Here is a 13,478-nt window from a genome sequence, read left to right as displayed (position 1 = left end):
GATGTCATTTTTATTGACCTTGGGTTACAGGCCAACAATCTTTGGCTTTCGGAATGGCTTTCGACTGTAAAGCAGGACGTAGGCGTCTCGAGATTGCACGTGACTGTCGTTTAGCTCCCGGACGGCAGAGTCATCGAAGCAGTGCCATGTTCGGGTCAGGGTGTTGTGGCACAGAGCAGTGTAGTGACCCATGTTCAGGTGCCCTGCGTGGTTCTGAAGATGGAAAAGTTGTTTGCTTTTTAAAGGACAGCCCCTTAACAATGATGTTTGTGGGCTATCATGAACAGTATGTCACAAATTCACAGAGCCGGGCACTTGGCCCTTTTTCGCCGGTCCGGTCACCGTCCGCGACCTCGTACCCTTCCGGCCTTATTCACAAAAATTATCGGACACGTCCACAGCGTTCCCGCCAGGGCTCCCAATGCAAGTATAACATATGATTTAGTTGCCAGTTGATATTTTCATTTTTGTATATTAATTGTGGGATTGCATATATTATTTTGTATTTATTATTTTTCAAACATGCTGCAATATTGTGTTGTGAATATATAAATATTTTCAGCCTGCTTAAGAAGGTTTTACTCACCACGACCGCATAGAGATGATAGGAAGAACCGGAAGTGTTCTGTGCTGAGCTGGACATAAACAAGCTCAGATCAAGCTCAGTGGAGAAGATAACATTAGTCCTCAGTTTCACCTGGTTCTTTCCTTTACAGCCAAACCTGCAGAACACATCCAGTTGACAAGAGCTGTAATACTGTATAGAGAAGTGGACATTCTGTCATTACTGACGGAAGGTCCGTCAGTCCTTCGTTGACGGACGCCCGTTTAGCTGACGGCAGAAAAATGACGGGCTAATACTGCATTGTGCTAATGATTGTCCCATTCCGGCCTCAAAGCGTTCGAGGCGAATGTAAACACTGATGGCTGATTTTGATAAATTAATTGTTGTTCTGGTTCGTCACAATACATTTTGACCTCAGCAAACCTACATAATTCCCCTAATTTATATAAATAAAGGAATATCTTCAATGCATTTCATTCATTCCACCAAATAACATCATGCAGGGAAATAATGGCAACACAGTCAGTACAAATCACGTTACGTGACGTTATTTCATAGTAAGAAAGATTAATAAAACAATCTTGTAAATTATGTTTTGCCATTCACGGGCTGTGTCTCCATGGGAGTTGCCATTGTTGAGTGACATCACATTGAAGTCGGTCGGTGAACTCGGGAGCCCTTTTTTTTTTTTTTTTCAAAGGGCTGTTTTAGTGCACCTGGCTGAGAACTGACCGAGTACACGTGGATGCAGAGCGCAGTTCGAGGCGCGGCTCAATGTTGGATGCACCTAAACATTTGACTCCGCCCACCCAATATTGAACACGTTCATTATTTAAGATTGTCATCCCCGACTGGTTTTGGACCCTATTATTGGGACAAATAATGAATAAAAAACACACCGCACACGTAAGGATAATCTCATAAGATTGTCGGGCGTTTAACATCCTTGGTGGGCTAGAGGGAAATTGGGACAAAAAACACCCGATTGCCTTTGTGCGTGTACCCAGTTTTAGAGATCTGACCAGGAAGAAGCGTTGTTAAAATTCTGACTCAGTTATACATTCCGACATTCTTTTTTTTATCCTAAGCGGATCAGTAGTTGAAGCACAGCATACACCATGCAGCCTCAATGGACTCTGGAAATTTGTGGTGAAATTCAAGGCGAGATATCGTTGTCATCATAAATCCGAGGGGGATAGCCATCTACGCCCATGGAACCAAGACAAGAGCTGTTTTGCTCTGCATTTACAAACAACAGTATCCAGACCCACTCAGTGATTTGTTAGCACTAAAACGATTGATTGTTTGCAATTAGTCTTCCTACTGACCGTTTAAGGTGCAGCACGAGGATTTCGGGGGATTTGTCCAAACAAGTGAGGAGAGCCGTTTCTTTCCTCAGCTCACAGACTGAGCACAGCGTCTTCTCTCCCCCTGTCAGCAAAGTCTGCTCAAAGAACAGAGACAAGCAGTCCTGCACAAGATGGACACATTGAAGAGACGAGAAGTCAAAAGTAGTGTCAGAATCTTAGAATCTTCTGTCCGTGCTGCGACTCTTAATTGTGACCTAAATACAGAAAATGTACCTGAATGGAGCACTTGCTGGTATGTGTGGGGATGGGTAAGGAGAGCACGGTGAAGCTCTGCGTGCTGTGAGTCTGGTGGTCGCACTGCATGCAGACCGTCACGTAGCCGAGCATGCCTTCAAACAACTTGGAAACAATGGTCGACTCTCCCTGGTCTCGTATCAGCTGCTTGGAGGAGTGCGTCTTGCGCCTACCGACCTGTGAAGGGCAAACAACCAGAGTAATGATTGTAGTTTCTATTCATTTTGCACACACCACACCCAGTGGTATGTTCCGAGTCAATTTAGAAATTCATATTTCTCAGTTGCACATCTTGTGCCAGTGTCAAGACACCCTCTGGCCTCTTCTGTTCCTTATGTACAGTATGATTATCCGTACGCTGTTTTACGCAATATTTCAAGATTCCCCCATGAAGTTGTGCAAATGTGGTGGAAACAACGACCATAGCACCTTCTTTAAGTCGTCGTGGAGCGCATTGAAGAGGAGGAGGAGGAGTTCCTGAGCGTCCTGCTGAGAGTGGTTGTTGAACTGGGGCAGGATGGAACACAGCAAAGACCTGGCCTCCACAGGGGCACAGCTGGAGCTCCTCCCCAGCCACATCTGCTCCAGGAGGCGGACAAATACCTGGGCCAGCTGACACCTGCCTCTGAAAGGACAGAGTGGTACAAAAGACAACCTGACCACTGTGATCGTCACCTACACTACGGAAAGCCGTTGAGTATTGAGTCGGTATCAACCACTTCAGATGGATAACTAATAAATGGGTTCCCATACCTAGCAACAAGTGGCCATCCTATAAGAAATACTCAGCATATTATTTTTCCTTTTCACTAGTGAAGATTTATATGAGGAAAGATTTGTTTTGAATACAATGTATTATCACGGAAAGAAAAGGTCAACTCAAAAGCACACAAGTACTGAAAATTGTAGCCATCTAAAAACGTCCACTGCTTACAGATGGGGTCTTCTCACCGTGCCAACTCCTTGCGGGTGTCGTGATGAAGGAGATGTTCCACCAGGGGCACCGTGGAGCAAACACACTGCAACACGGCGTTCAAGTAACAGAAGTTTCCAGAGTTGTCTAGACCACACACACCGGGTCGGTCCCACCCCTGGAGTCGGTTTTCCGAGAAGCTTTAGAAACACAAATAGGTGAATTTGTAAATAGTGAACTGCACAATGAAATGAACACGCTGCGAATTCCTCCGAAAATCAATCGAGATTATGGAAAAAGTGGCATTATTATTCCACCACATTTGCACAGGTTACCGCAGAAACATGTAATACTGTATATATCGGTAAGTTGTTCTTTGATGGTAATGGGGGAATCTCAAATCCCAGAAAGACCAAAACAGAATACTAAACATACTCAACAGAAGGCATACAGAGGTGAGGCTTGAGATCTGCACCTGCAAAAACTGATCTATTTTTCATAATTAGGTGGAGACAATTTTATGAGGATATTCTTTATCCAGAATGTATTGTATGTGGAGGGAAAATGAACATTTACAAACTCTAATTCCAATCAAGTTGGGACGTTGTGTAAAACACAAAAAAAGCCAATATGATTTGCAAATTCTTTTCAACCTATATTCTATTGAATACACAGTGGAGAAACTGCTGTGGTCTGACGAGTCCACATTTCATATTGTTTTTGGAAATCATGGACTTTTTGTCCTCCGGGTGATGAAGAAAGATGAAGTTGAAAAATCTATCACCTCTGTGAAAGCATCAATCATTCCAAAAGGTCCATGTAGATTTTGGAGCAACTTACAATACGCTGCCATCCAAGCAACAGGTTTTTCAGGGACATCCCTTCCCATTTCAGCAAGACAATGCCAAGCCACATTCTACATGTGTTACAACAGCGCGCCTTCGTCGAGTCACATTTATTTATATACCGTAGCCCTTAATTACACAAGATTCTCAGCTTCATTGGAATTGGGGTTTGTAGACCAACCTTTGCTTCAGGACATTTGTCAGACTTTGCATCTCTTGGTATGATGTGCTGTTTAGCTGAGGCACGACCGGCATTCCGGCACTGTTGTTCAACGCCAGCTGAGAAGCCAAAGTTCTGGTGAACTGGGTCAGCTGCACCTGCCTGCCTGAGCTCTGCAGGGTGTGAAGCACAAACGTGTTGATGTAGATGGTGTGCAGTGTCACCCAGAGACCGGGTAGCAGCACGTCCGCCTGTGATCTTCTGGCGTCGGGCGTCGGAAAAAGTAGAGCCGGTCCGGTCCAGCCTTTGAGATGAGCTGCGAGGAGGGATAGCGAGTGCAACTTAGACGTGGTTTCCACAGGCGAACATGAATCCGTTGTTGCCGTCCGAATGTTGACACCTGAATCCGAGAAGATGTCGACGAGCCTGCCCTCCATCCTGACACAGGTGTCCAACCGCACCGGGTGCCGGTGGCTACCGAAAGGTCTGATCAGCTGCTCCACCACCTGTACAATTACGGGCTTCCCCCTGCCTCGCTGAAGCTGCTCTGGGACGTACAGGCACATGTTGCAAATGAAGCCTGAGTTTATGTCGTAGAGGATCGCAAGATGAAGTGAGCAGGGAGTCTGCTGGTACCAAAGTTTGTATTTCTTCACAGCCAGGTTCTCGCCAGGCGTGTACAATCCTTGATAGCGCTTGGTCACGTGGCCGCAGAAGGCAGACAAGGCTTCCAGCTTGTCTTTGTCCTCCAGTCGGCTCAGACGCAGCAGGCAGCTTTGGAAGCAATTTCTCTTCAGGACCCCCTTCCACGCTTCTAATCCGAGGCTTAACTCCCGCTCTCCCACAGCGAGACCGTCCTGAAGAACCATGGAGAAGCAAGTTAACATCTCGCTATAATCTTCCTCGGAGAAAAGGGCGCCTTGCTCCTTTCTTTGAGCGTGCGAAGGTCGAGGAGGTCCACACCTCAGCGCGGAGCCTCTCCTAATCAGCTCCCGCATGGCTCCTCGATCCAGCACCTCCAGGAGGAGCTCTCGGGCCGTGTAGTACACCTGGTAAGCCGGACCGGTTGTCGGAGTCCTGCAAAAGGGTTTGACTTTCTTGGACCTGAAGATGTTCGGCAGACACAGGGTTTCTCTGTGTGAGTCTCCGGGCAGATCCTCCACTAGATGGCAATCCTCTGACATCCAGTCACACTCCTTCACTGACAAAGCTTTCGCCTTCATGGTCTTAGTCTGCTAAGAAAAAGCACGTCATGAGAGTCATGTGCTATCTTTTCAGGATAGATGCCAAGGCGGTGATGCAATGCCCAGGTTGCCTTCTGCTTAAGTGTGTACTGTACAAATAATATCTAAATGCGTGTGTTGATGTGCTCCCAGGTGATACATGTCAACGGACACGCTGGAGAACGTCCTGTAGCAGGAGATCTCCGGGGACCCTTGTGCCCTGGCAACCTGTGAACACAACAATCTTGTACGCAGGGTAGCTCGCTCCCTAGACACCATTTGTCCTTTTGTGGCTGACTCCTGGGTTTGTGTTCACTTTTAAAAAGACATTTCAAACACACACTTCTTTCCATTTCCATCCCCACAGTGAAACTATGGGGACAGAATGCCGTGTTTCAACTAGTGGGCCTGCTGGGAACATATTCTTGAAAAAAACATGTTTGGGTTGACTTGCGCTTTAACAAATGCCTGATGGTTTTGTGCTAATATTTTCTGCGATTTGGAACTTGTCATAATTCCCTCCACCTTGAATAAGGCCCCAGGTCCATCTGAAAAGAAAACAGCCCCAAACATGATGCTTCCACCACTATGCTATGTGTAATGTTTGCACTAAGCATAGCTTTTGGAATCATGCCAAAAAGTTCAACCTTGGTTTCATCGGGCCATATCATATTTTCCCACATTGGTTTGGGGAATTTTGTTATGGTATTGTATAGGGGGGTGCATCTCTCCACAAACGACGACCAATACGGTTTTCAAAACGTTGGGGTGCGAAACGATCCAAGGACGAAAGTGGAATGATTCAATTAGTTTGGACTCAGTCGGATTCCGATTTGATTCGTTGGTTCGAGTAGGTATGATGCAATTACTTTTTTTGTTGTTGATGTCATTTTAGATACATTTGAATGAACTTGTCAGTACTGTAAATGTGCCATTTCTTTCCAATATATATCTCTCAAATAAAAGACGATTCATTACATATCTCGATATATTTCAAAGCTGAACGATTCGGTTCGATTCGATGCACTCGCATCTTTTGAATTAAAAAATGAGTTTCTGGTTCAAATCATTTTTTGTTAGACCGCTAGTACAGTATATCGTTACAGTATGCTGACTAGCACCCAGTCCATGGTGTACCCTGCCTCTTCCTTAAAATCAGCTGGGACAGGTTCCAGCTCACCTGCGACAGTAGAACATAAACAGTGTAGAACATGCATGAATGGATACAGTATATCTTTTTTTCAAATGTATTTTTCATTTGGTAAAACAGTTCAAACAAATCTAATCATACCAAAAAAAAACAGTCTGCCCTTAAACAATCCAAGCATTGCTCATTACAATACATACTGTATCTAATAGTCAATAATATAAGACAGCATCTTTTTCTCAGATTATTGAGCAACAGCAGCAAATATACTTCAACTGCCTGAACATTTGGCATGTTTGAAATTATATCTATTGAATACACATTTTCAAACTATATTAATTCTTCTACTTCACTATGGAGTCCTCCATCTGGTGGCACAGGTTGGACTAGTTTCAGGGGTGCACACCTGAAACCAGGCTTCACAGTTTTGTCGTTGGTTTCTGTTAACAGGTTTTACACAAGTCTGTAAGTATTCGTGATATGCGTAATGGTCTTACTGCTTCACTTGAAGTCTGCCAAAATGTAATCAATGGTTGCGTTAATTGGGAGCCAGTATGCAATTGGTAAGGCGCGCTTGTCTGTGGGCATTCTCTTGCATAAATTAAGATAATTAAAGGTGAACTCATTAATGCCAAAGGGCACTGCCTGTGTATCAAAACACGCTTTGATCGTACCGCAATTCTTTTTTTATACACTTACTCATCATGAAAATACAGCAGAATGGGACTCTGAGGTCTTAGAGGTGGACAAACATTTGCACGCATAACAGTATAACGATGAGTCTGTTAAAAGGTTTCCCTTTGTTTCTTACAATTTTTATTTATTTTTTTGTCCTGGTTGGTACATATCTTATATTTGTTGTTAATGTTTTTGACAACTACCCTGCGAGCAGGGGACCCGATCAGGATGATTCACAACACATCCGCTTAGTTGCATTTGAGTCGCTCGGCTCGTGTCACGCCCGCTTTTCGTCCGCTTTGAGAGAAGCTCACATGTTATGGCCTGGCAACTTTTTGGCTGCTAGTTCAAAGAAAATAGCACCATTATTGGAATCACTCCGACTTGCCAGACAGTTGGGATGAGTGCCACTTTTTATTACCGGTAAGTCATTCCACAATACCACAAGGTGACAGCAAAGTGTTTTTACCTTTTGAAACCTGTAGGTGTAAATCATTATTCGTACTGCTTTACACTACCAGTGCCACTTTTGGGTGTCCTAGTACATAATTAAACCTTACTAGTGAACTAATGTGCTCCACTAGCATCGCTAATAGGCCCAACTTGTAGGCATGCATCATGCACTATTAGCCTCCAGAACCCAACTAGTGGCAGCATTTATTCGACATGACTAGTAGGACAACTCCATGTTACTAGTGAGGCAAACCTGGGTATGTTTGCTCTTCAAGGAAGCAAACTCTTTACAGGAGGTATTGTCATGTTGGTGTGTTCTGATGGACTCACCAAATACTGCCATGTCAAGTTAATATTGTGATAAGTTTGGGGAAGACACATGGGGACACACAAGCCATCTTTGCGCAACAAAATGACCTGACACTAGAATGTTCAAACTGTACAAACGTGAATTCACATTCAGTAGTTTGGCTAGTTGAGTTGTGTGTCTGTATTCCTTTTTTCTTTTACTTTGGAACCCCACAGTGAATGATTTGTTTTTCACAAATAGAGTCAGTGGAAATTATCTGATAAAGGTCAACTTTGTTATGGAAAACAGGAGGAATGATTATTGTGGTGGAAATGTGTGCAGGCTGTTTGGAGAAGTGGCCGCACTGAGCACGAGAACAAGTGATCAGTCACTCTTTTACCGGTTCAGTTTCAGTCTGACTTGCTGAATTATTTGCGGCGTGTGCGTCATTCCAGAATTGGAGGACATGAAAGTTCAAACATTGCATTTACAAAATACAGGAACATACACTTGTTCTGTGAATTATAACCGTCCAAAATTGACAAAATGTAACTGTAGCTCATCCTGAAAAATGATTGACCAATTTTCCGGTCATGGAAAAACACAAGGAAAATGAGAAAAAAATCAAATGTCCTGAAAAATTGTTTTCTGCTTCTCCCTGCCTTGTGGGTGAACGTAAACGGGTTAAACAGACATATGCCTTCAATGGACAACATTGAGTCCTGTACAGTATATCAAGTGTGAGGTCTTTCTCACTCTGTCCCCTCTGTTGAGTGGCAGCTATTATGACATTTAAATTGATATTCAATCGACCCACGTGGTCCCAGTCGAGTCGGCCGACGACGTCGAGAACGGACTTAACCTGTAACGCGTCACACGTGGGGTGAGTGAATGTTTAGTCGGACTCGCTGACAGACGGCCGTTTAAAAGCAGAGTCGGATCAGGCTATAGACGAGTACTATTTTTTTCTCCCCCAGAAAAATGACGGATGATGATGGAAGGGTACCCACGGTGCTGACGGATGATGGAAGCTCAATTTTTAGTAAAATGCCCAGCTCTGAGTTGTAGTATGACTATTGCACCAGTCAAACAAACAAAACTAAATTATAATATATTTGTTGAATACATTTATTTTCCTGTTTGTTTATCTCCCCCTGGCTGTTATTTTGATGTGATGTAACTGTGTTCTTGAATAAAGCAATTTAAATAAATAACTAAAGCACGTTCAGAGGTCGTGGGCTCGATCCCGGCTCCGGCCTCCCTGTGTGGAGTTTGCATGTTCTCCCCGTGCCTGCGTGGGTTTTCTCCGGGTACTCCGGTTTCCTCCCACATTCCAAAAACATGCATGGTAAGTTGATTGGACTCTCTAAATTGCCCCTAGGCGTGATTGTGAGTGTGAATGTTTTGTTTGTCTCTGTGTGCCCTGCGATTGGCTGGCAACCGATTCAGGGTGTGTCCCCCGCCTACTGCTCGAAGACAGCTGGGATAGGCTCCAGCACGCCCCGTGACCCTTGTGAGGATAAGCCGTATCGATAATGGATAAATAAATAAATACCTTTTATAGTACAGGGTCAAAAATGGACCGATACACAAATTGGGTCAATTTGACCCACTTTCTTGCATTCTTTTGTACAAACTACCCATTTTTTGGGTTGTTTTCTGCAAAAACAACCAAGAGAGTTGGCCTAATTGTGGATCGGTCCATTTTTGACCCCAAATTGTGTTATTTTTAACCCAACACTTTTTAGAGTGTAAATACTTGGGCAGTTACCTAGGTAACATATAGTGTGGCCAGATATGGTTATATGATTTGACTTAGATACGCTACCGTAATTCTTTGAGGTATGTGGGCCAAGTGCAGGTGGGTTTTGCTATTTATTTTTCTCTCTGGGCTTCTTCCGCTGACATCTTTCGACCTTTAAAACGTAACAAGCATGTCACATCGTAATGGTGTGCACACGAGCGAGCGCGTGTGGTGATGATGTAATACAATTCTTACATCTGTGATGTAAAATAATACTGCGTGTTGAAAAAAGAAGACTCGCTATAACTTTATGGCCCGGAGTTCGAAACTGAATTCTGGGCCAGATACTTCGCTCAACAACTGGCCCACATCTTGTTCGCCAGAGTCGAGACGGTGCAGCCTTTGCCGGTACCGGGCCATTTTCGGGTTCACATGACGTTACGCCAGTGCCGACTGAATGCCACCGGTGCCAACTTCATGCCGGATCTGGCCCAAATGCCTTTGCTTGCAGGTTGCTGACAACGCACACAGAATGATGCAGCAGTCAGAACAACTCTGTGACCTTAACGCCGGTTGAAGTCTTCAAATGTGAGAACCGATGTCTATTTATAAAAGCACTTTGTGTTCTAACTTTAGCGTCCACGGCTGCTGCCCTGCTCTCAATATGGACACGCGCTCTTAACCTACGTGCAGCCGTAGTTTTAGCACGTCGTTTCTTCGCCCCCACGTTCATTCAGTTGCCTTGGCCTCCGGTTTATGCTCATAGAAGTATGCGAACTCATACCTGTGGAATCTGAGTTTGGATTTCGAACAGATTTTTTTGTAAAGATAAAATTGAGTGTGGTATTTTTGTGTCTAATGGTTTTGAATCCAAGACATCACATTTTTATGCACTGACATTTTTAACCACTACATTTTCTAGCACTGAAAATTGTAACCATCCATTCACAACACTGAATTATTTTTTACTATTTAAAGAAAATAGTGTAAGAATCTTACATTCAAATTCAGATAGCACAAAGATCTTTCACTAAATTCAAATTTAGTTGGCACAGATATATCTTGTGCCGCCTGAGTTTGAATTTAAGACAATGAATATTTTACACTGATATTTTGTTTGTTACATGTTTTAATGGTAAAATATTAGCGTTCGAAATTTGACGGTAAAAATTGTGTGACAAATTCGAATTGAAACTTAGAACAAATACATATACAGTACTGTGCTTCCATACTTGGGCAACTTTGCACTTAAGTCCAGGGTTGAAACATTCTTGTTAAACATATGTTTTATTTCATTTTTTTATTGTCCTTGCAGACAAGAGAGCTGCGTTACTGAACTTGGATGAGTAGTTTGTGTGTATGAAGCAGTTGTCAGCTGATGCTTGCGCAGGTGACCTGCTTAGCAGGTGTTCCTAGATTTGATTTCAAACGTGACAAGGCCGTGAAAAGGCTTAGAGAGTCTGTGGAGCCATTTAGCCAGCACAATAAGGGTCAAGGCGAGAGCTTACTTAAATGTTTAGGTCAGGGAGTCCAAATTCCAGCCTGCTGCACGTTTTTCATTGGCCAGCCGTAGAGTATATTCTAATAATAAAATGAAACCCCACCCGCATTACAAGGTTACGAGGAAACGATAAAGCAATTTAAAAAGTAAATAAATACTGTAAGATAAAATGTAATCAAACTGAATGTTAAAACATACTTTTTTGAAAGTGTGTCACATATTTTTTGGATAGAATTGTAAGTAAATTTGAATATACAATACAATGCAATTTTATTTATATAGCGTATTTCATAACAGCTAGAGCTGTAGCAAAGCACTTTACAAACAATTAACAATAAATAATAAACAATAATAATATAACAAGATATTTATTTATTTGTTTAAGAAATAATTTAAAGCAATCATGCAACTTTTCACATCCCATTAATAACGTTTTGCTTTGTCAGCAATAACACCAAGCTGAGCTCTGGTTAGTTTATTTTTCTTCAAATGTGTTAACTACTTAGAGTATGTTGACCTTTTCTTTTATTTATTTATTTGTTTGTTTGTGTTTATAAGTATGTTTCATAAACACAAGGTGAAGTGCCCCTATTCTACCTTCCATTTTGCTGTTCGGGGCCCTAGCCTGGAAGACTAAGTTTGACATCCCTGGTGGTGCTACATTTCAAGTATTTCACGAGTGAAAGAGGAATTGTAGGCTACCTATCATTAAATTCTAGTGATGGGCAGGGGCGGAGCCAGGGTGGGCCTGGAAAAATCTGGCTGAATATTTCTCTCACTAAGCACAATCCTCCTGTCACAACTCCCGACATATCGTATATTCAAGTAATGACAAACAAATAATATGAAGTTCAGATCTTCCTTAGACAACCACAGATTTTCCATTCTTATTTAAAAAAAACACAAAAATACACAAATTCAAAAATAATTTAATAAATTCGTAAAAATTTTAAAGTATATATTTTTTCATCGATCTCACTGGGTGGTCAGTGCACACCCAGGCCCACCCGTGGCTCCGGCCCTGGTGACGGGCCATGCATTTGGCTTGATTTGAGTGTGAAAAGCTAGGGGTCATTTACATTTAAAAGGGTCATAAAGTTCAACTAAAATTTTGCATGGCATAGTCTACTTTAATCATATACTCTAACTAAAAAGAATTATCAAACAACAAAATTGTGGCTATGCTGAGTGGCTGTAAATCTGGGAAACCAATATCCAAAACGTTTTTAATGAAGCCTTGACTGGTTGCCAACTTAAAAAGTAATGAATTTGTCTATGTATTTTGGCCTTTTGTTAGTTTTTCACTCTTGTTTCTTGGACAAAGCGGCTGCGTCCTGTTTATTTGTTAGAAGCTAAATTACAGAATTTTTGAAGGACGGGATGAAAGGACAGCTTTTACAGTTGGCCTGGTTACAGCAGTTAATGTGGCGCTTCTATTCAGGTCACCTGTCCTTTAACTGCCGTATTCCTGCTGATTTTAATCACTGCGGACTGTGTTGTTACCAAGACAGCGCAAAAATATTAAACAAGAAACAAACTAAGTTACCCTCATTTCTTTGTAGGAAGTAAGTAGCAGTAGTAAAGTGGGGATGAAAATCCAGATGTATTTGATTACTCAAAGCTGCAGCACCAAAATAACGTCAATCTTTGGACTGTGTTTCTTTTCCTTAGGTCAGATTGTTATATAAAAAACGTATCATAAAAGTGGACTGTATCAACCTATTTTTCCAGTTGGTTGGCCTTGTGATATAAAACATTTTAAATTGGCTCACTAAAGCAAAGTAAGTGAAAACTTCATCTTTCTTGCTTATAGTTTTATTTTGGCAGAAAATCTGTGCTAAAACTGCTAGAAACATTTGAATGTGGCCTCACTTCACTATGTGTCATGTCACATTTTGACGCTCCCGGTTTAAAAATAAAAATTAAAAAATAGTATCTTCAGGCACAAAGTCTCAAACCAGACACATTATAGGTCTCATGTTGGTCATCACAAAGTCACCAACCATTTAAATATGAAATTGTAAAAGTGTTTTTGTTTTGTTTTACAAGAGAACATTTAGCGATTCTAAAGTGCTCTCCTGTATAATTTGGAGAGGATATGGGGGACATGCAAACAATACTTCATATTTATCCTCCCAGAAAAAAGAGCAAATATATATATATATTCTACCTACAAGACTACAAATGTAGAAACCACAAATCCACTTTTAATAAATAAAAATGCCAAAACTTAAAAGCCTGGTTTTGAGGGAGCAAGCTTGTGTTTCAATATAATTTACATCATCTCAAGTGTAACCTCCCAGGCAGGGTGTGTGTGCGTGTCATGTTTCAACACATTGGGTAAAAAGCTACACGT

At 42.2% G+C, this 13,478-nt stretch overlaps 1 pseudogene across 1 annotated transcript; it reads right to left on the bottom strand.

The window, feature by feature from the left end:
* Positions 1-2: 2 nt before the first annotated feature.
* Positions 3-10,041, bottom strand: LOC147150230 (uncharacterized; annotated as a pseudogene). The gene is made up of 12 exons (XR_015086127.1): positions 9,970-10,041; positions 8,634-8,739; positions 6,426-6,490; positions 5,427-5,578; positions 4,488-5,322; positions 4,109-4,403; positions 3,121-3,282; positions 2,599-2,794; positions 2,149-2,346; positions 1,894-2,036; positions 587-722; positions 3-213 (listed from the first exon to the last, which is right to left on the bottom strand). The product of XR_015086127.1 is annotated as an uncharacterized LOC147150230 (transcript).
* Positions 10,042-13,478: the final 3,437 nt, after the last annotated feature.

Source organism: Filicampus tigris, chromosome 3 (assembly GCF_054856515.1).
Source record: "Filicampus tigris isolate MCC_2025a chromosome 3, RoL_Ftig_1.0, whole genome shotgun sequence".
In the NCBI taxonomy this organism is placed as follows: Eukaryota; Metazoa; Chordata; class Actinopteri; order Syngnathiformes; family Syngnathidae; genus Filicampus; species Filicampus tigris.
Note: the sequence above shows the minus strand (reverse complement) of the source record. Positions and strands in the feature narration are given on the sequence as shown.